Genomic DNA, 22,007 nt, shown 5'->3' with positions numbered 1-22,007 from the left:
TGGCTCTTCTTACATGGTCCTCTGAAGGGAAAGGAAGCTGGACTTCTAGTGAGGCATTGACCTGCTGTCTTCACAATAACCAGCAAGATAATGGGAATACCACACTTGTGAAGTCATGTCCAGCAACCAGATGTTTTGTTTCATACAGGTGAATGTGAAGTTACTGGAAATGAGACTGCTATACGATGGAATCACTAGAAGTCTGGCTTAATGATTCACATACAACAGAAAGACCAGAGCTCAGAGCTTATCATTCCTATGCTTTCAAGAAAAGTGTGTGAACTGGAAGACAATTAAGATCATGATGCTAATCCAGATTGAAAGGATACAGGGGAAGATTAGAACATGATTCCATATCACTTCTGATGGGAGAACATTGCTTAGGTTTCTTTATTATTGTGTATGTGAAACAGAATAATTATGCTTTTGTGAATTAAACAGTCTATATTATTTTGCAGAAAAGCTTTTGTAGGCTTCAGATGCTGATTGAGGAAACGGCAAATGAGCTGAATGAAAAACCCAAGATTGCATCTCAAATAATCAGCTCCCATCGCTTCTCCTCCTCATTGCTCTAGGGATCAACCATCAGATCAAATTTCTCTTGGCCATAGTCCTATTCTTTAATCCTTCCCAACCCTCCTCCTCTGTGGCAAATCACTAGTGCCTCACACAGCTATAGGAAGTCAAGTCTCCTTGATTGTGTTGTGGAGAAGTTTGGTATAGAACCGCTCTGCAGCGAGACACTAGGCAGGGACACACAGTGGAATTGTAATGTCTATCTCAGAAGAAGTAACATAATTCTGTCTTCTTTGAGCCTAGTTCTTTGAATCTAGACTCGCTAAGCTAGTTCCTTTTCCTTGGGAAAACCAAGACCTTTCTGACAGAATTCCCAGGGCAATCCAGAGTTTAGGTCAAATCTGCTTTCTTTGCAATCACTTGACACGTAAGTATATTATTCCTTTCCCTGGACCTCACATTCACTTCCTGAACTGGCCTCCAGAAACATGTTTCACAAGTGTTTTCTCTAAGAATGTCCTCTTGATTCCCTTAATCCCAGCTTATCCTCCTTTTCAATCCTGGTTATTTTCTTCTCTGTCATTGATACCTCCAATTTAGTGTCTTTAATAGGGTGCCACTTGTTTTTTTATTTTTATATTTATTTTTTTTGAAAAGTAGGGCTCCATGCCCAAAGTGGGGCTCGAACTCAAGACCCTGAAATCAAGAGTTACATGCTTTACTGACTGAGCCAGCCAGATGCTGCCCTCCCCCTCCCCATCCCCCTCTTCTCCCCTTCCTCCTCCCCTTCCTTCTCCTCCTCCTCCTTCTTCTTTTTCTTCTTTCTTCTTCTTCCTTATTCCTGGCAAGAACCTTAAGATTCCTTAAGAACACTGCATTTTCATTGTGTCTTTGTTGTTGCTTTTAACTCATGAATGGGAAATTCATTTTATGAGAGAGGAGACTTCTGGTCAAATTGGAAGAGTAAATTCATATTTTGACACACCTCTTCTGCTCCAAAATGCTGATGCAACAGATAAAATATAAAAAAAAGAAATAAAGAATATTAAATTGAGCCTTCTGTGATTACAGTTCTTATAGATTAAAATCATCAAATTTTAGAAATTTTAAATGTTCATCTTAAAATAGAAATGGACTGAAAACACAAGATAAATATCTCTGTGTATCAGAAATGGACAAACAATGTATGTGGTGAGTGAGGCTGGAGTTACAACTTTGCTGGGTCTGGAAGCAGGCAGTAGTAGCAGGATTTTGACTCTCTTGGGTAACAGCGACTTGAAAATGCCTCACAGGAGTTGAAGGACTGGACACAGGATTGTTACTTGAAACCAGGTCTTGGAATGGGACTTAATATCTCATAAAAGAAGATTGGAGGAAAAATTGCTACCAATGAATGCTTAGATCCCATGCATCCTGGAACACACATGATTTGGGAGGAAAGAGGACATGGGCCTAATGCTTTGACCAGCAATGGAACCAAACTTCTGCTGACTCAGCAGCTTGATTGGCCATATCCCAGTTGTCACCCCAGGGCTTCTCCAACCTGTCCTTATGAGGCTGTGCTCTGGATTGGAGTCTGGGGCACCAAATGGAGGCAGCTTCCAAACTCCTGGAATGAGGGGTGGACAGCAAAGAGGGATAAAAGGAAAATGAAAAAACAATCTTTTCAATTTAAAACAAACCTACAGGGGTGCTTGTCTGGCTCAGTCAGTAAAGCATGTGACTCCAGATCTTGGGATTGTGAGTTCAAGCCCCATGTTGGCTGTAGAGATTACTTGAAAATAAAATCTTAAAACAAGCCTGTAATGTAATGACTACAAACGTATGAAAGAATCTAATAGTAAGAAAGACATGAATTCATTAGGGAATGAAACTAATTTATTAATTTGTTTAATGTGTTTATCTGACAAAGACTATAAACTATGCATGTTTAAGGCATTCAAGGAGAAGAAGGAAGGCATAAATTTTATTGAAAAAATAAATTACAGAACAAATGTAACAATGAAACAAATGAAATCTGAAATGAAAAAGTATGCATTAGATAGAAATCCTGGAAAACAGACACAATGAAAGTCTTTGGAATATAAAATTTCATACTTGTAGGGAGAATTAATGAATTGGAAGACAGTGTGAGAAATTCACTTGGAATGCAGCACAGTGAGACAGAGGGATAAAAAAATCAAAGTGTGTGGAAGGGCTGATACATTGAAGTTGAGAGGACTGGCATTGACCATTGTGTTACATTTTGATGGTGTGTTATGACCCCATGTATATAATTCTTAAAAGCAGGCCAGACAATGCTACATGTTTAATGAAGATCTATATATGCAGTAGGATTATATAAAACTTGAAATGATAAACACCAAATTTCAGGTAAGCTGTTGCTTCTGAAATAGGACAGGAGTCAGCATAAAAAATGTTTCACGTTGCCACCATCTCACAATCTCTTTGGCTCATTCCCCCCTCCTTAGGAAAATGAATATCCATCTTCATATTCTCAGATTTTTCTCTTGTTGATTATGGGGAGAGGGACTTTTCTGCGACATGGACAAATACAGTCTGTTATCCAGCCTTTCGTTGCTTTTAGTGATACAGTCTTCATTACTAAAGAAGCATATTGGGGATGCCTGGGTGGCTTAGTTGGTTGAGTGACTCTTGGTTTTGTCTCAGGTCATGATCTCAGGGTCATGAGATCAAGCCCAATGTGGGTTCAAAACTCAGCAGGACCATCTGCTTGATGCTCTCCCTTATCCTCTGCCACTCCCAGCCCCACCCCTGTGTGTGTAAAAAATGAGTTCTTCTTTCTTCTTTCTTCTTTCTTCTTTCTTCTTCTTTCTTATTCCTTGCAAGAACCTTAAGATTCTTTAAGAACACTGCATTTTCATTGTGTCTTTGTTGTTGCTTCTAACTCATGAATGGGAAATTCATTTTATGAGAGAGGAGACTTCTCTCAAATAAATAAATAATCCCCCCCAAAACCATACTAGTTGTATCTATAATTTTTTCTCTTTAAACATTATCTAAAGAAAATATGGCAAAATATTAATATTTAGTAGGGTGGTGTGCTGGGTACCTGAGCATCGGTTATTTTTGTTTCATTATTATACTTCATAATAGAATGAAAATATTTCATTTGAAAATAAATTTATAAAATAAAGAAGAATAAGAAGCCATTTAGTTAGTATCAGTGTTTGGGGCCCTGATTCTGGAATCAGATTGCAGTCCCTGGAATCAGGGACTCAGAGGAGTCCCTCACTCCTTAAATACTAGTTATATGACTGGTCTTTCTCTCTGCTCCAGCTTCCTCATTTGTAAACTAGTTGTCATCACGAAATCTACTTCATGGAGGTACTTGAGGATTAAATGAAAAAGATTACATGCATACCCCCAGAGCTAGAAGATTTGGGCAATATAGATATGTGGAAAGAATAAAACAGCCTCATCCAAATCATACTAACGTCTTCATGGGTATACACCTGTGGTCTTTTTCCTGGATATGCATATAAATATAACCCTAATAAATCTAAGCCCCTCATGCAGCTTTGGTCTAGCTAGCAAAACCTGTATTCACAGAACTCAAATTTTTTATTGCTGCTTCTGCAAAACCATGAAAGGGTTGAAATACATTTCTCTAGTGCGGTCTCACAGCTCTGTTTCTTCCATCCCATTTCCTCGGACCCTGTGCTATTCCATATCCCCTAGAAAACTCTTCTTCTTCCTCACCTTTTCTCTTTATTGTAGCACTTTATTATGTAGATGTGTTGTCCTTCTAGATGGCCCTCCTTCTCCTTAACTCCCTCTTCAGTTCATCTCTCTGCATTATTCTGATTACACATTACAAAACTCAAAGAATTTATCTGAGAAAAACAGAACTCTTTGCTTGAGGTAAGATGTCATTGATGGAGACCATAAAGGTAGCTTGGGTATCATGGCAGCAGTGGTGTTGGGAACCTGAGCAGACAAAGACTGAATTTGCTCTGGAGGTGTACGGAGGAAGAATGTGAACATTATGATGTTATAATTTTGATTATATTTCCTATTAACATGACATCAGACTGTTTATATTAATTTGAAACCAACTTCTAAATATATACAAAAATGTCCCTTTGATATTTTTCAATAACACCATTTTCCTTGCATAGTTTCCTGTAATATAGAGTAAACAATGTTCTATGGTTATTTCCAAATTTTTAAACAATGCTTTGATGACCTCCTCATAGCTGTATGTATATTTATACCTTAATTCCTAGAAGGAGCATTGTTGAGTTCAAGGATATATCAAATACCTAAGGCTTTTTCTATAGTAGAAAAAAATATTGGGGCGCCTGTAGTGGCTCAGTCAGTGAAACATCTGCCTTCAGCTCAGGTCATGATCTTGGCATTCGGGGATGGAGTCCCCGTGTCAGGCTCCCTGCTTAGCTGAGAGCCTGCTTCTCTCTGCCTGCTACTCCCCTTGCTTGTACTTTCTCTCTCTCTCTCTCTCTCTCTCTCTCTCTCTCTCCTTCTCACTGTCTCTGTCAAATAAATAAATAAAATCTTTAAGAAAAATTCAGCACGAGCGTTGTGAGTCACAAATAGATTTTTTTATAGTTTTTTTTTCTTCCAAGTATTCACATTTGCACTGAATATCCTTAAAATAGCTACAATCCACAGAAAGTCTGGGGGGAGATTTTTGTTACAGGCTATTGTGTCAGCCTTCTTTGCTGAGATTTAAAAATAAAAGAGCCTTTTCAGTGGCATGGCAAATCTGTCTTTAAATACTAGGTGGATGCAGGATCATATAAAACTAATATTGAAGGACTTTTTTAGGGGTATTTGGGTGGTGCTCAGTTGGTTAAGCATTTGCCTTGGCTCACGTCATGATCACAGTGTCCTGGGATCAGCCCAGCATCAAGCTTCCTGCTCAGAGAGGAGCCTGCTTCTGCCTCTCCTCCTGCCTTTTCCACCCCCCACTGCTTGTGCTCTCTCCCCGCATCTTTTATAAATAAATAAATAAATAATTTTTTTTTTAAATAAAGAGGATGCTTTTTGAGGCTCTTGTGACAAGGGTCAGGAGACCCAGAGAAGGGAAAGGGACGTTGCCTTTACTATGTTAGAAAATATAGTCTGTGTTTCAAACAATAAATTTACAAACAGATTTTTGGAACACAAGACTTATGTGTATACTTCCTAATAATTTTCAGTGGCTTTTGATTGCCACCAAACATTCGATCTTTACATGGTATTCAAAGCCTATTTACTTCCCAGATTTATGTCTTACAGGTCCTCTTCATGACCCTGTATTACAGCCAACTGAGCCATATGCACTCACTAACCCTACATTGCTTTCCAACTGCTAATACATTTGGTCAAGTTGCTCCCCCACTTCTGTTTGTTAGAATCCTATCCTACCTTTGAGAATCAACTGTAATATTTCCTGAGTCCCCTCAATTAAATATGACCACTTACTCCTGTAAATATCAAAGGTACTTTATTCTTTATTTTTAAAATGATGGCATTTATTGAGCAACTCCTAAATAGTGACCTTTACTAAGCATTTTGCAGACACTGTAATGTAATCCTCATGACAGTTATATGGGGAGAGACATTAATTTTACATGTGGTTCTTTGCTGGAACTTGCTCTTTCTCTATCCATCTCTGAATGTAGAGAGAGAGACAGACAGACAGACAGACAAGGTCCTAGAGTAACACTAGCAAACATCACTGATAGTTACATTTATGTAAGTCATGTAAATTCTTTTTATAAATACAGAGTGAAATGTGGACATAAAATGGTTCTGCCGTTTGGATGGTGGCAGTAGGTGGTATTTATGTAAGAACTAATGACAAAAATTCATGGCTAGCAATATGTAAAATAAATTTTCTTTGCAGTAAAAAAAAAAAACAAACAAAAACAGCCTACTGCCTATTTTTGTACATGGAGTTTTATGGTGACATAGCCATGCCCATTGATGTACATTGTATGTATGTATATTGCCCATAGCTGCTTTTGTGCCACAATGGTAGAGTTGAATAGTTGTGACACAGATCATATGGCCAACCAAGCCTAAAATATTTGCTATATGGCCCTTTGCAGAAAAATATTGCCATCCCTTGGGCTAAGAGGATGGTGGGACCACATGATGGAAAGATCCTAAGTCCCTGATTGACTACTTGGAGCAGAACAGTTTGGCCCGACACCACTAATCTGAACTGACCTGTGATGGAAGTAAGAAACAATTTTTTATTCTGTTAATGCATCAAGACTTCTGGGTTGTTTGTTCCAGTAGTTGGCCTAGTCTCACTAACGTGAGAGCGACATAAACACTCTAACTATCCCAGAGAGCAGTCAAATGGTTCCTCTTCCCATGACCCAGGAATGTGGGGAGATTGTTGCTGAGTTCTTTTACTGGCTTCTGATGCCTTTTAAAAATTACAGGTGAGTATGAGAGACATTCTAGGATCTCAACTCAGCAACATGCTCCACAAACTAACTATCATGACGGCAGCTGAGAAGCTACTGATTTAATCTAGTAAATAAACAGCTTAGGAAAAAATATCCCAGGGATTGCTGAGGCATGTACTTGGCTGGTGGTCAAGCGAGAGAGGTCAAACTGGGAAAATCTGGGAAGCCCTTCTATGTGCCTGGCTTCTCCTGAGTTAGAGGAACTGGAACTAAGGAATATCCTGGCTTGATCACTGCTTCTTTTCTTGGAAGAGCAGTGTGTGACATGCTTTTATTTCTTCAGGGAAAACGCTAGGGGAAAAAAGGAACTCTGAGATAAAGATAAACTTTCCTAGGAACTCTGGGATATTGAAAGTGACTACAATGTCTCAACGGAAATTTGAATTAAGTTGAGGGCCATTGACAGCTTATCTTTGGCCTGTATTTTGTTTGGAAGTCGAACAACCTAGTTGGTAATCTATACATTCTCCCACAACGGCCATTTGGGTTTCTTGCCCCATTGCCTTCCTGGGGGAGAATGAAGATGTTAATCTCCTGCAGGCTTTGTTTCTTTGCTTTAACAGAACATAGTGCTCTTGGAACAATAAAGCCAGTTACAGATTAACTGATCCTGACGTCTTAGTTTCATGGAACCATCAAAGTCCAAGTTGGATAACTATTGCTAAGATTATTTATGAGGGCCCTACCCCGTTTTCCATGCAACAGAAGTCTGTAGTGATAACCCTGCATCTTTCCTCCTGCTCCCCCCCTCCATCTAGGCTGAGGATTGCAAACTGGCATCAGCAGCCCACATTCTTCCTACAGATATGTTCTGTTTGATCTGCATAGTGTCTTAAAATTAGAGTGACTTCATACAAAAGTCCAGGTCTAAATTTCTCTTAAAAGTTAGGACAGCCGAAAAATATTGAGGGCCCATGTTCCCATCCACCAACAATAATTCAGAGCTGGAATTAAATCGGATGTCCCTTCTAACTGGATGTGGTTACCAACACTCTTTCTTTCCTTTTTAAAAAGATTTTATTTATTCATGAGAGACACAGAGAGAGAGGCAGACACAGGCAGAGGGAGAAGCAGGCTCCCTGTGGGGAGCCCAATGCAGGACTTGATCCCAGGACTCTGGGATCATGCCCTGAGCCGAAGGCAGACATTCAACAGCTGAACCACCCAGGCATCCCCCAACCCTCTTTCTTATCTTTTTTTTTTTTTTTTTTTCCCTCTTTCTTATCTTAACTCTGTTGTACCTCAGTCTTTGCCTGCCTGGTTCCTGTAGACATTAGAGTTCCTGGTTCTCACTCCAGGTCTCCTTACTGTCTCTGCTTATTTCAATTTTGTTAAATAAAAAAGAAGAGTGGATGAGGATAACCTAGATAGACATCATAGATCTACCATTATGTGACTTCAGGCAAGTCATTTGATATATCTAGCTTCCTTATTTATAAAATGCCTAAAGCAAAAAGTGGACTGTTCAGAAAATTAGCCAAGGAGATGCATGAAGAATGGGTCTTAGTTTTAGGTTTTCACTTTCTTCTGCAGGACCATTACATCTCTTTCTACCTTGGTCACCCTGCATCTAGTCTTTTCACTCTTCCATTCCATAGCTTTAAATGTTTTATGTACCCTCCAAACCCACTAAACACCTACCCTATGCCTGGTATTGGGTTGGAGACTTAGTGGTCAGTGATAATAGACTCTGTCCCTATTCTCATCAGACTTAAAGTTCTAATGGGGGAGATAGACATATCAAATAATCCACACAGATAAATGTAAAATTTTCACTGGTACAACTGCTATGAAGATGACCTTCACATTAAGAGACCATGTGATGAAGCCTTTGATGAAAGTGGAAAGGTCAGACAAGGCTCTCGAGATCTGCAGGATAAGGAGTTGTATGATTGGAGAGAGGTTTGAAGAATATTCTAGGCTGTGGAAATAACATGTGTAAAAGTTCTGTGGGGACAAGAAACAAGGAAAGGACAGGGAAGAAAAAATCCAGTGGGTCAGGTACAGAGGGAATAAAGAAGAGTGGGGGGTATGTGGCTGGAGAGGAAGGTGGATCAAATAGCACTGTGTGCTGTGCTTAGGAGTTTTATCTTTATCTTAAAAGCACTGGTAAAGCCTTGGAAAATTTTAGCAGGGGGTTTTATGGAAAGGTAAATCACTCTGTAGTGTGGAAATCAGATGGGAAGAAATAGCAGGTCAAATCCTATGAAATTTTCACTTCCAGACTTATTTTTGTCCTAGAAGATGGCTGATAGAGTTGGTGCAGGGTAAACCAGTTAGGGGACTGGGGAGAGATGGCCATGGTTTGGACTAGGATGGGGTATTGGAAATGGAGAGGTGGACAGATCTGATAGATATTTACAGAGTAAAGTCAATGAGCCTTAGTGACAGATTGGTGTAGGACATCAAGGATGACTTCCGGACATGTGTGCCCCAATGGGAAGTGATATTATATGTAAATAATTTGGTGAGCAGTCAGATTTGGTGAGCAGGGATGATCCACATGGAATTCAAAGTGCCTTTGCAACAACCAGGAGGAGATGGCCTTTGAGAGCGTTTTTACAGGTATATCTTGCCTTGGCTTTAGCTGGATTCTAGGAGGCATTGAGTAACCCTAGACTATGTTAAATTACCAGCTAGAGGTTCTACATCACAGAAGTTTTATAAGTTAAAGCCCTAAACCTATGTGTGGTGTAGACTCGAAGTTTTGATTTTCTTTTTTCTTTTTTTAAATTTTATTTATTTATGATAGTCACAGAGAGAGAGAGAGAGAGGCAGAGACATAGGCAGAGGGAGAAGTAGGCTCCATGCACCGGGAGCCTGACGTGGGATTCGATCCTGGGTCTCCAGGATCACGCCCTGGGCCAAAGGCAGGCGCCAAACCGCTGCGCCACCCAGGGATCCCGAAGTTTTGACTTTCTTAGGTGACTTTTCATACCCCCCTTAGAACCTCAGGCAGATGATGTGTTTATGAAGGAGTTCAGTTTCATTCTTTTCCTCTCTTAGGGTTAAACCTACAATTTATTTTAATTTATTATTATTTTTTTTGTAGGCTTTAGATATCTATCTCCCTTGCCCTAGAGGGCCTACAACTCTATCTGAAACTCCTCTGACCTCTTCCTGGAATAAGCTCATATTTATTTCTCTGACTTGATTTTGTGCCATTCTTGGCACCGGAGGATTTTTTCTTATCAAACTTGGCTATGTGAAAAATAAATTTGTTACATCATGTCTAGCATTTCTGTGTACAAGGAGCCTATTTGGATCAGCTCAGTGGGCTGGGTGGTCAGAAGTGATATAGTAAATATTCTATACATATTATTAGAATGGTTATATAATGAAGTATGGTGTGCTATTCTGTAATTTGACTTAAGAATGCATCTCTTGTCACAAGACAGGTAAATCCTGCAGGCCGGTTGCCATTTGACCTTGCTATTAGGCTTCAAACTCACAGAATATAAAAATGTGAGCATGACCTGAATCCTGGGCTTGAGTTTCAGTGCCAGGGCAGCTGGTTCATAGGTACTCCAGAAAGACATTTTGATCTCCAGCCCTCATCACAAAACCTGACACCCAATGGTTGCTAAATGAATATCTGTCCAATTAAACAGGAGTTGAAAAAAAAAGTCATAATTGGAGAAGATGGGAATTCTTGGCCTATCTTTCATGATGGAATAAAATTTCTGGGGTTAGGACAGAGTTGTAATCAGAATGTTTTTTCAAGACCCAGAATGATGTGTCATCTCAAATTAGCATCCATCTCACTGTCTGTCCCCCACCCATCTATTCCTGAAATACAGATGACAATGATGCTGTTTGAAGTTCTTAGATAAAATCTTTATGGATGATTCATTTTCATTCATATAGCATCTATTGATTATTTACTATGTCCAAAGTTTTTCTTGGTAAGGTTCTATGAGGTATAAAGTGATGACTAAGACCCAGGCTCTCCCTTCAACTACTTAACAGCTTAATGATAGGGGATGGGGACAGAAGTGTACAATCCACTAGAATAAAAATACTCCTTATCAAATGCTTTCCATGTGCCAGGCACCATGCTAAGAATTTTAAATTTCATTTAAGCCTGTGAAGTGGAAACTGTTATTATGTCCATTTTGTCAACAAGGAAACTGAAGCATGGAAAGATTAGGAAGTGTACACAGGCTACACAGCAAGAACGAGCCAGAGCCAGAATTGAAACCTAATCATTCTGATCATAGACCTCAAGAATTCAGATATTTGGGTGTACAGAAGCCCAAATAATCCACTATGAAAGGTGATATAGGCTGTAATAGATATTCAATCTCAGGCTGACTGCACAAAGGTGGGGTTCAAGAAAAGCTTTATGGAGAAGTTATGGCATTCTGACAGATAGTGATCAGCGAAGAGCTAGGGGTAGGAAATGATCTGAACAAGGGCAGAGTTCAGAAGAAGGCACCTCAGCATGTTTGGGAAACTGTACATAGTCCAATCTGGCTGTGTGTGGGTTCCTTGTGTAAGTCAGGAAAGAAGAGTTACTTGGGAGTTAAATTTCAGTTACAGGACCTTGGAGCTGGGAGCAGGGAGGGAGTGTGCCATGTTTTTCTCACTATTGGTCATAAGTAATAGTAAAGCCAGTAGACAATTGAAGCCTCTAGAATGAATTTGGGCTACTCTGTTTCAGAGTGGTAGTGAGGACTCTATCTCAAAGAAGAAACTAGATGACTTAAGATATTTCTAAATCTTCTCTGGAGTTCAACATAAGCCTTCTTAACCTGGGGACTCCAGACTCATGGATGGGTGTCAGGGATCCGAGAGCCTTAGGGAGTTATGGGCCAAGTTGTGCATTGCATGAACATGTGTGCTTCTTTTCTAGGAGGAGGTGGTTCACAAGATTCATCTCTTGGTCTAAGGGTTCATGGTCAAAGAAATATTGCAAACCATGGTTCCAAGGAGAAAAAGCCAGCATCGATCTCAGTGGGACCTTCCTTGGAGCCAGGAACTGGAAGCAATGCCCCAGTGTGTGTCCTAAATCTTTGGGATTCAAAACTGATTTTGAGTTCCTCACTGACAAACAGAGCTTTCCACAGAAATATCAACACTGTGCCTCAGCAGAAGCCCTGCCTCAGGCAGCTTCTGCCCCAGGACTACAGGTTATCTGGGTTAGCAGGCCCAGTCCTTAGCAGAAGGATTAGGGAAGGCAGATCTCACTGTAAAAGTGTCAGTAGGAAGTGGATCACTTTTGAACTTCTGTCCCTGGAGGTTTACAAGGGTAACAGGAAGCTACAATTTCCAGGAAGATGACAGCTGTTTGGAAGCATTTCTGCCATTGCACTTTTAACCCAACCCACCAGAGTCACTCAGCATAAAACAGGCTTGACAGCAAGGCAACTTGTGGGCAAGGCCTGTGAGAAAACCCTTCATTTACTCCTGTTTGTCAAGTCTTGCCTAGCAGGCCCTGCCATCACAGACACCAGCTGAGGTGAGGTAGGAAGGCAGAAATGCCAGTGATGAAAGTGAGGTTTCCAGGCAGATCCTTTGATGCATAGAAATAGTTGTGGTGGAGGCTGGTGTGGTGGTCAGTGGCGTGTTTTGCATAATGATACTCTTTGATAAAGAGAGACGGAGTCCTGTGTGCATTAGTCAGGATTAGGACTGTCTGTGAGTAACAGAAAAATGGAAGACAACAGTGGCTTCAACATTACAGAAGTTTCTCTCTCTCACATAAACCCAATCTGGAGTCCAGCAGCCCAAGACTGGTTGGGTAACCCCGTGCTCGGCAGGGAACCAGCTTTACCCTCACTTGTTTCTCCACCAAACCCAAGGAACTACTTCGTGATCCAGGATGGCTCCCCAATCTCCAGCCTGGAGGAAGAGAAAAAGAGGAAGAAAGGAGCCCCTTTATATTAATGACACTCCCGCAGAGGCCTCATGTCACGGTTCTGTTTGCATGCTGTTTTCCAGAACATACTGATTACAGCTAATGTTGACATGGTTGGAATCTTCTAGTCTTACACTCGGTCATCTAAGTGTCTGGTGAAACACTGGGGATCCTGTTCTATCTACATGTGGACAGCTAGAGGTCTCTCAACACTGTCCTTAGGAAAGATGGAATGTTTTGATGTTGTTTTGATAATTCCAGAGACCTTAGCAAACCTGATCTGCCTTTATTGTTTAGGTGATTTAGTTGTTCCTCCCCTGCCACGGAGAGCAGCTTCATAGAGAGAGTATCCTTAATTTTTGTTAGGAGGACATGAGAAGCAAGATGTCTTCATTTACTCATTTACTCATTCATGTAGTCACTCACTCATTCATGTGTCAGTACTGTCATTTTGGATATGGTTTGCTGTTCATCACATTTATGCTTCCTGTCCAAAGTGTAGAGTTATTTCTGGAAAGTAGTTGTCCTACTAGAGGCAAGGTTTCTCTGCCTCTACCATCGAGGTGGGCTCGTATGACCAGCTTCTGCCAATGGGATGTGAATAGAGGAGATGCGTCCCTTCTGGGAGGAGGTGCTTAAAAAATAGGCAAACTGTCTTTAACACTTATTTTCCTGTCTGCCTCTGGGGGCAGGAGACCCTGAGATCTAGCAGCTGGCAGAGACACAGGTAGAAGTTGCTTGGGCTCCAGAATCACACCAGGAAAGACTGCCCACCAAATATCCGTACTGGACTATTGCATTGATGAAGGATCAACTATCAGCTAAGGCTTGGTACGAGGGTATGCAGCAGGTCACCTGCTTTCCTGTGACGGTGGTTAGCTCAGCTCCCACATCAGAACTAGATTCAAATGCCATGTGCAGCACTTACTAGCTGTGAGATTGAGAGTTCAGGTAATTTCTCTTAATCTCTAATAACCTCTCTTTTCTCATTTATAAAATGTGACTTACATACTACATACAATGTGTGTGTGTGTGTGTGTGTGTGTGTGTGTGTGTGTGTGATGCTGGCACCAAGTAAATGCTTCAAATATTAATTCTTATTCTTATAATCACATACTATTGGGCTACTCCTTTTCTGTTTATTAGGGTAGCTTTTGCTCATTTGGAATAATCAAAAAGTTTCAGCTTATTTACTTAGTTCTTCTCTTGTGCCCTCAACTTGTGGGTCTCTTTCTCTCTGCTAAATGGTCATCAATGATTCTGTAGAGCAGATGTCTCCTTCCCCACCACTTTGTGGTAGGCAGAAGGCCCCTGAAGATGTCCCTGTCCTAATCTCTGGAGACTGTCAATATGCTACTTTACATGGCAGAAGGAATTTTGCAGCTGTGATTAGATTAAGGCCCTCTAGTTGGGGAGATAATCCTAGATTACCTAAGTGGGCCCAATGTAATCAGGAGTGTCTTTAAAGATGGGAGAGGGGGCAGCCCTGGTGGCACAGCGGTTTAGTGCCACCTGCAGCCCGGGGTGTGATCCTGGAGACCTGGGATGGAGTTCCACATCAGGTTCCCTGCATGGAGCCTGCTTCTCTCTCTTGCCTGTGTCTCTGCCTCTCTCTCTCTCTCTCTCTCTCTCTCTCTCTCTCTCTCTCTCTCTCCGTGTGTGTCTCTATGAGTAAATAAATAAAATCTTAAAAAAAAATAAATAAAGATGGGAGAGGGAGACAGAGAACCAGAAACGGAGATAGGATGATAGATGGGTGTTGGAGTGGCTTGATTGCTGACTTGGAAGGTGAAGAGAGCAAGCCAAAGGGTGTAAGCTGCCTCTAAAGCTAGAAAAGGCAAGGAATGGGCCCTGCCCTAGAGCCTTTGGAGGGAGCACAGCCCTGCCAAAGCCCTGGTTCTAGCCTAGTGAGACACACATCAGACTTTTCTCCTACAGAACTATAAATAATAAATTTATATTGTTTGTCATTAAGTTTGTGGTAATTTGCTACAGCAGTGATTAAGTCAAATCATGGGAAGCTTGACTGGCTCAGCTCTACCTTTGGCTCAGGTTGTGATCGTGGGGTCCCAGGATAAAGTCCCACATTGGGCTGCCAGCATGGAACCTGCTTCTCCCTCTGCCTCTGTCTCTGCCTCTGTCTCCCTCTATGTGTCTCATGAATAAATAAATAAAATCTTAAAAAAAAAATCCAAATCATGTCCTTCCCCTAACATGCTGTTGCAATGTGCATGCAAAACTCTTTACTGAGGTGGGAGGAGAGATCTCAGAAATGAAGCACAGTGCCGGGATAAGAAGGGTGGAGTCACTGGCTACCACGAGCTCTCCCTGCCCCACACTCGGAAAGCTACTTCAAGGTCTGGGGCCTTGTGTGTGACCCCACCCTCCATGGATCCTCTTTAACTCCTGGCCAGACTTTCTATCTTTGTTTTGTGTCACGGATACTTCATGGTCCGCCCCTGCCCCCTCCCTGCACCACAAGCTATGAGCCTCCCAAATCCTATAGTGGGTGACCTTTAAGTAAGAGCCTGTCTCCTATTTCCCTGTTGGCAAGGCTCTGGCTTTGAACTTGAGCAATCATGGATTTCACACTTGTGATGTGAGCCCTGAGATGTTCCTGCCCCTCCCACCCCTTCCAGATAGCAACATATAAGAGCCACACTGGCACCTTTTTTTTTTTTTTTAGGTGAAATTCACACATAAAATTAACCATTTTTTTTTAAGATTTTATTTATTTATTTGATAGAGTGAGCACAAGCAGGATTAGTGAAGAGGGAGAAGCTGGCTCTTTGCTGAACAGGGAGCCCGATGTGGGGGCTCTATCCCAGTACCCCTGACATCATGACCTGAGCCAAAGGCAGACGCTTAACTGACTGAGCCACCCAGGTGCCCCAAATTAACCATTTTAAAGTATATCATTTAGTGGCATTTAGTACATTTGTAATGTGTGCAACCATCACCTCTACCTACTTCTAAAACATTTTCTTCATCACCAAGATGACAAGGGATAACATGCTTGATAATAGCAAGGTGGTGGTGGAATCAGCACCTCCCACACACTTTTTCCACCTGGAGAAGATCCTAAATATGAATAATTTAGTGACACTGGGAGAATGTATTAATTCTTCAATTCCTTGGCTGAATAATATTTTATGATATGGCTAATCACATTTTGTTTATCCATTCATCTGTCCATGGATACTTGGGTCGCTTCCCCCTTTTGGCTATTGTAAATAATGCTGCTATGAACATTTGCATGTGAGTTTTGTTTAAAGACTTCTTTTCAGTTCTGCATGGACCTGTATTTTCATATCTCTTGGTATCTTCCTAGCAGTGGAGTTACTGGGTCATCTTGATGTTTGATACCTGCTTATTTTGTTATCAAAGATAAATATCTCCAGTGTCATCTTTGTGGCAGAAACTATCAGGTACATGAAATTAGTGGTGACCTGAAATTAAGGGATATAGGCTGTGTCAGAAGCCAAGATACCTCCTGTCACCTCTGAAATAGTAAATGGGTTAACCTGTGTGTTCATGTTCTAACTCCCTCAATGACTATGTGAGTTCTACAAGGGCAAGGATTTGCTATATTTTGTTCACTTCTGTTATCTCTAATGCCTATGACAGGGCCTGGATCAGTATATATTGAATGAACACATGAACATTTGAAGGAATAACCATCAGTGCTCTGTGATTTCATGTCCTATCTCTCCTGGAAGTCCTAACCCTTGCACTGCGTTCACATCCATGAACTATTTAAAGGGCATCTTTGTGTCCATTTTTTCTTTCAAGATTCAAGAATACCTTAGATTACAGAGTAGGTATTCTTTCCTCACTTAGATTAAGAAAATGATGATCAGAAGTATCAATTTGTGCTAACTGACTTAGCTAGGAGGTTGTGACAGAGGAAGGTAAGGGTGATGTATTATTTTCCCAGGACTATAACAAATCACCATGAATTAGGGGAGTTAACAGAGCAGAAATTTACACTCTTTTTTTTTTTTTTAGGATTTTATTTATTTAAGAGAGAATGAGTTGCGGGGAGAAGCAGAGGGAGAGGGAGAAGCGGACTCCCTGCACAGCAGGGAGTCTCAATCCCAGGACCCAGGATCATATTCTGAGCTGAAGGCAGAGGCCTAACTGACTGAGCCACCCAGGAGCTCCAGAATCTTATACTCTAATCATCCTGGAGGCCAGAAGTCTGAATTGAGGTGTCAACAGAACCAAGGCTCTAGGGAGAATTCCTGCCTGCCTCTTCTATCTCCTGGTGGCCGTAGGCTTCCTTGGCCATTGCAGCATGGCTCTGATCACTGCCTATTTTTCATGTGGCCTTCTCCGTGTGTCTCTGCCTGTCCTTTTCTATCTCTTACAAGGACAGTCTTCAGTGGATTTAGTGGCTGAACTAATCTCGGATGATCTCATCTCAAGATCCTAAACTTAATTCATCTGCAATGACCCTTTTTCCAAATAAGGTCACATTCTGAGGTTTGGGTAGACACATCTTTTGTAGGCCACAGGTTAGGCCATTACATATGGGCATCCCCGTTTCCTAATTGAGCTCTTTCTCCCTGGGTCTCTGATCTGTATTCCAGCCTAATTTCTAATGTGTCCATGTAACACTGGTACATGTTATGGAAAAGAGAGTTGCAGGTAAAATGAATTTGGAAAACTCTGAGTTGAACAAAGGTAGGCGGGAATTTTTTACCGCAGGACTTCTCAGACTTTTTAATATGCTAATATACATTGTAAATCTTCAGGAGAGGAAAAATATGGAGCACTGCCCAAATTCCTTTGATCTGGAAACGCTTTAAAAAGAATTAATGAAGAACAATTAATGAATTAATGAAGAACAACCAGCTTTCACAGGTTGAGGCTACCTAGAATATAGGTGGAAAGTATTGCTTCTTTCTTTGTTTTCCTCAGGGTCAGCAGGGACTCCATTCTTAAGACATGTTCCATCAGAAATGGTACAAATCACCCCAAAGAGGCTGAGGTCAAATGGCATGGAAAAGATAAAAATATATAATGTTTGGCATATTCTTTTCATTGATAAATCTCTAATTAAAAAAAGAAAAACTCAGCAAATGTCTAAATATCCCATACAATTGCTATGGTGATGGTGCCTCCTCTAATAGACCATGTTGGAAATTTGAAGATACTTGCTAGGATCATGTGCCCATTAGAAATTGACTGCCTAGTGTATGTGGACCTATTCAGTTAGAGGGCAGAGATTTATAGAGTTTTAGAGCTGCAAGAGGTCTTAGAAATATCTTTTCTACCCAGGAATTTTACAGATATGGAAACAGAGGCCCAGAAAGACAAAATAGTACATGGTCACACCTGCTCAGGTTCACATAGAGAACCAGTGGTAGAGCCTTCACTAACGGAGTTCAAGTTCAGGGCTTTGCTACCCCAGGCTTCTTTCTAAATAGAAGGAAAAACTCTTCTATGGATGATTGACTAGAAATCCGGGGATATTGTGCATTTTCTTATTACTGAACATTCTCCCAAAACCTTTTCGCCTCAACTATTTATTGATTTTGTCAAATATGTCAAACATTTGCTAATCCACTTATCTGTCTTCATTTAAGTGGAGTGCAAGAGACAGAATTTAATTTTTCTTTAATTATGCACCATTTTGCAGTGGGAGAGCTCTGTTGTCTGACCATTAGCCCTGTCTCACATCTGACCATGGACCAAGTGTAGATGGATATAGACTGCACAGGAAAGTGATTAGTAACATTTTATAAGAGATGTTAAACCTTCAGTGATTTCCTTCTGACATGTTAAGTGTGTGTGGTAGGATGCTGTGAACAAGAATAAGGCAACTGAAAGTTTAGAAGTGTCAGCAAAGATCGTCTGATAGAAGCAATTAGTCCACTTGTCCATAAAAGTGGTTCTATGTGCCTTTATGGCATTAATGCAATAATTCAGCCAAACTCGCATTATAGGGCACTGCGCTGAATGTTTGGTAATTTGTGATATGCTGTAGAAATTATTGTTTTTTTTTTTAAGTAAATTCATCATATGATCTTGTTTAATAGCCACCGGGTAGGATTTTTGTTGATTTTAAGAAGCTAGTAAGTGATGTCTTAGATCAGAGCTTTGGTGTCATTTTTTCTTAGGAAAGAGTGATTCTCCTCAAGATCAAAGGCATGGGGTGGATGAGTACTTTCCCTGGGTCTACCTGGGAAAAGGTGGTTTGACTAGAACTCTTGCACTCATGAGGGAACTTTGGAAGACAAGAATGAGATGCAGCTTCAAGGCAAATCGCTTCCATTCCCTCATCCCTCCGGTGGAGAGGTCATTTCACCGCTGTCGGTCTCTGAAATCAGGGGTCTGTGGTCCGTGATATCAGCTGTTAAATATTTATGGATCCTCTCTAGGAATGAGGAGGGACCTCTGATAATAGCAGCTTATTGTCTGAAAGGCAAATAGTGATGAGCTGGTCTAGGAAAGGCTCAGGATTGCCCTGAAATTGCCTATTTCAGGATGCAGCACACATGGAGGGTCTGTACATGGCAGATACTAGGGCCCTTGATTCATATCCTGGCTGCTGCCTCTGGCCACTTGTGGCCACCTGATCCTTAGACAGCCTCCAATTTCCTCTCCTGACACCCATGATTAGTTTCACAAGTCTCAAAGTTCGGGCATAGAGGGGAAACAATTACATTAAGAGGACTGGATCTTTGGATTCAAGGGAACTGAAAGTTTGTCTGTGTCTGTCTCCGGGCCTTTGTCTTATCTATCAGTCAGACTCTTCCTCCAAGTCTCAGTATGAATGGCACCTCCTCAGAAAGAGCCCCCCTGACCCCCTAGGTGTCCCACAATACCTCCTAGCAGTCATTCATTCTTTGACTCTTTACCCTGGGTTATCTTCTTCAGGCTCTGATCTCTAACTGAAGTCATCTTGGTTACGTATTTCCTTATGTGTGGTTGGCTCTGACTTCTCCCACTAGATTGGTAGGCATAGCCACTCTATCCCCAGTGCCCACCAAGGCCTGGCACAGGAGAGATGGGAGCAGAATCTTGGTAGATCCCATTAGACTAGATACTGGGGGATTATGTCTTCTTTTTGGAATCTCACATACCTAGACTTTTTTCTTTTTTTTAGCACTCTTAACACTTTGTAACTACATATTGGTGGGATTATTTCCTCAAGGCCTGTCTCTCTCTTGGTAGGGCAAGGATTCGTGACCATTTTGTACCTTTGTGTCAAGGTTGCTTTGGTGTCTGGTGAAGCCTTTGGATCCCTTCTCAAATAATATGTTTGATTGCATAAAGTAAACTACATAGAATTGCAAAGGAAATTGACTATACTGAAGTAGAATCATCAAAATGTTAAAATGTAAATTTGTAATATAGTTACATGTGCATCTTCATTAACACATGTAATAACAAAACTGACCAAACTTTTCTAAGTAGTGACAAGCATAATTGGTTTTTTGAGCTGTCTCTGAAAACTGTAATGTGAGATAAAAATGTCTGTCATTTTGTTGATGATAGAGGCATGGGTACTTTTAGTACTGCTCTGGTTTGTTGCCTACATGCATGATGAATCAAACAGTAAATTTCAGTTAGAGATTATGAAAATCAAAATGTAATTTTTTTCCCATCTGAGTTCACTGTCTCCCTGAAGTCTATCTATAGATTCTAGGACAGTCCATGGACCCCAGGTTAGGAATTCCTGAGCCACAATCTATCACTTAAATTTAGTTCACCATTTTTACCCTAACACTTAAGACATAGTAAGTACTTCTTACTATTTGTGGAAGGAATGAAGGAAGAATGAAGGAAGGGAGGAAGGATGAAGGAAGGAAAGAACATTCTTCTTAGGGTTTAACACTGTTCTCAGAACAAGGCTGCTGAATGAATGAATGAATTCTGCATGCAAGATAGTGAGCTCGTCATTAATAAGTGAGAGTACCCTTTTCCTCCACCAGTTCTAGTGATGATTGCATCTTAGGTGAGGACCTTGTATACGACTGAAACCCATTGAGTGCCTTATCCATAGCCAACACAAAACATGTGCTTGAGTGATGCCTCTGGCTGAAGGAGACAACCCCCACACTGTAATTTATCAGGTATAATGGGTCAGTGCTTTGCCACTTCTATCAGACCAATCAGCTGACCCCTTGGGCTATCTTAGACTCTCAAGAACGCAGCTTTTGTGGGGCTCTGCCTTTTACCATGACAGCACCTCTCAGTTTCAACCAGCCCCATCATTGCACCTGCCCTTGGTGAGTTGTTTTGGACTGACCCCCTTTTCCTGCTCCACGGGAAGAGAAGGCCCCTGGGACAGCAGGCTCCCTAGGAATTTGGCTCTATCATCTGACAGATTATTTCAGGCTTTCATGAATATCAACTGGAAGGATCAGCGCTATGTGAATTTTTTTGCTCTCATGGTGCCTTACAAGTCAGCAGTTACTGACAGGACTTACATGAGAACTCAGGGCTAGCAGAGGAAAAGTTGAATTCATTATTCAGTGCCTTAGAAAAATTCCTAATATATCAGCAGTACAGATGCCAACATGCCTCTCTTGGTAGCAGACACTTCTTAAAAATGTTGGAATGCTTTCTAAGACAGTTAAGGATAAATGAATATTCATGAAGGTGCTATAAAAATGAAAGATATATTTCTTAATAGGGGAAAGACAAGTAGCTTGGGGAAATAAACAGCAACTTTGTGGCTGTAAAAACTAGATTTTCTGCCTGGGCCTGCATTATTGTAATTGCTCGGTGGAATCCATCTTTTCTTTTCTTTTCTTTTCTTTCTTTTCTTTTCTTTTCTTTTCTTTTCTTTTCTTTTCTTTTCTTTTTTTCTTTTCTTCTTTCTTTCTTCTTTCTTTCTTTCTTTCTTTCTTTCTTTCTTTCTTTCTTTCTTTCTTTCCTTTCCTTTCCTTTCCTTTCCTTTCCTTTCCTTTCCTTTCCTTTCCTTTCCTTTCTTTCTTTTCCATCTTTCTGTGTTATCATGGAGATCAAACAGTAAACATTCTCCACTGGTCCCCACCCACCTTACCCCCATGTTGATTGACTTGTTTCACTTGATATGAAGTGGTGACTAATTGCACCTTTCTGATCACAACACCTTACAAGTAATAGTTTGGGGCTAGAGGTGCTTGTCCAAGTATATAATCATCTAATTATCTTTCCTCCGTTGAGGTTTGTAGGGTCTGTGCTTTATC

At 40.9% G+C, this 22,007-nt stretch overlaps 1 long non-coding RNA gene across 1 annotated transcript in view; it reads left to right on the top strand.

Annotated features, from left to right (window-relative positions):
* The window catches only part of LOC112644804 (uncharacterized), a 49,590-nt gene extending 28,066 nt beyond the window's left edge, over positions 1-21,524 (top strand). The window contains exons 2-3 of the long non-coding RNA XR_003126771.3: positions 6,594-6,725; positions 11,818-21,524. This is a non-coding gene — a long non-coding RNA (uncharacterized LOC112644804). The remainder of the gene's footprint in view (positions 1-6,593; positions 6,726-11,817) is intronic.
* The last annotated feature ends 483 nt before the right edge of the window (positions 21,525-22,007 follow it).

This window comes from Canis lupus, chromosome 1, assembly GCF_003254725.2.
Source record: "Canis lupus dingo isolate Sandy chromosome 1, ASM325472v2, whole genome shotgun sequence".
NCBI classification, from domain to species: Eukaryota; Metazoa; Chordata; class Mammalia; order Carnivora; family Canidae; genus Canis; species Canis lupus.
Note: the sequence above shows the minus strand (reverse complement) of the source record. Positions and strands in the feature narration are given on the sequence as shown.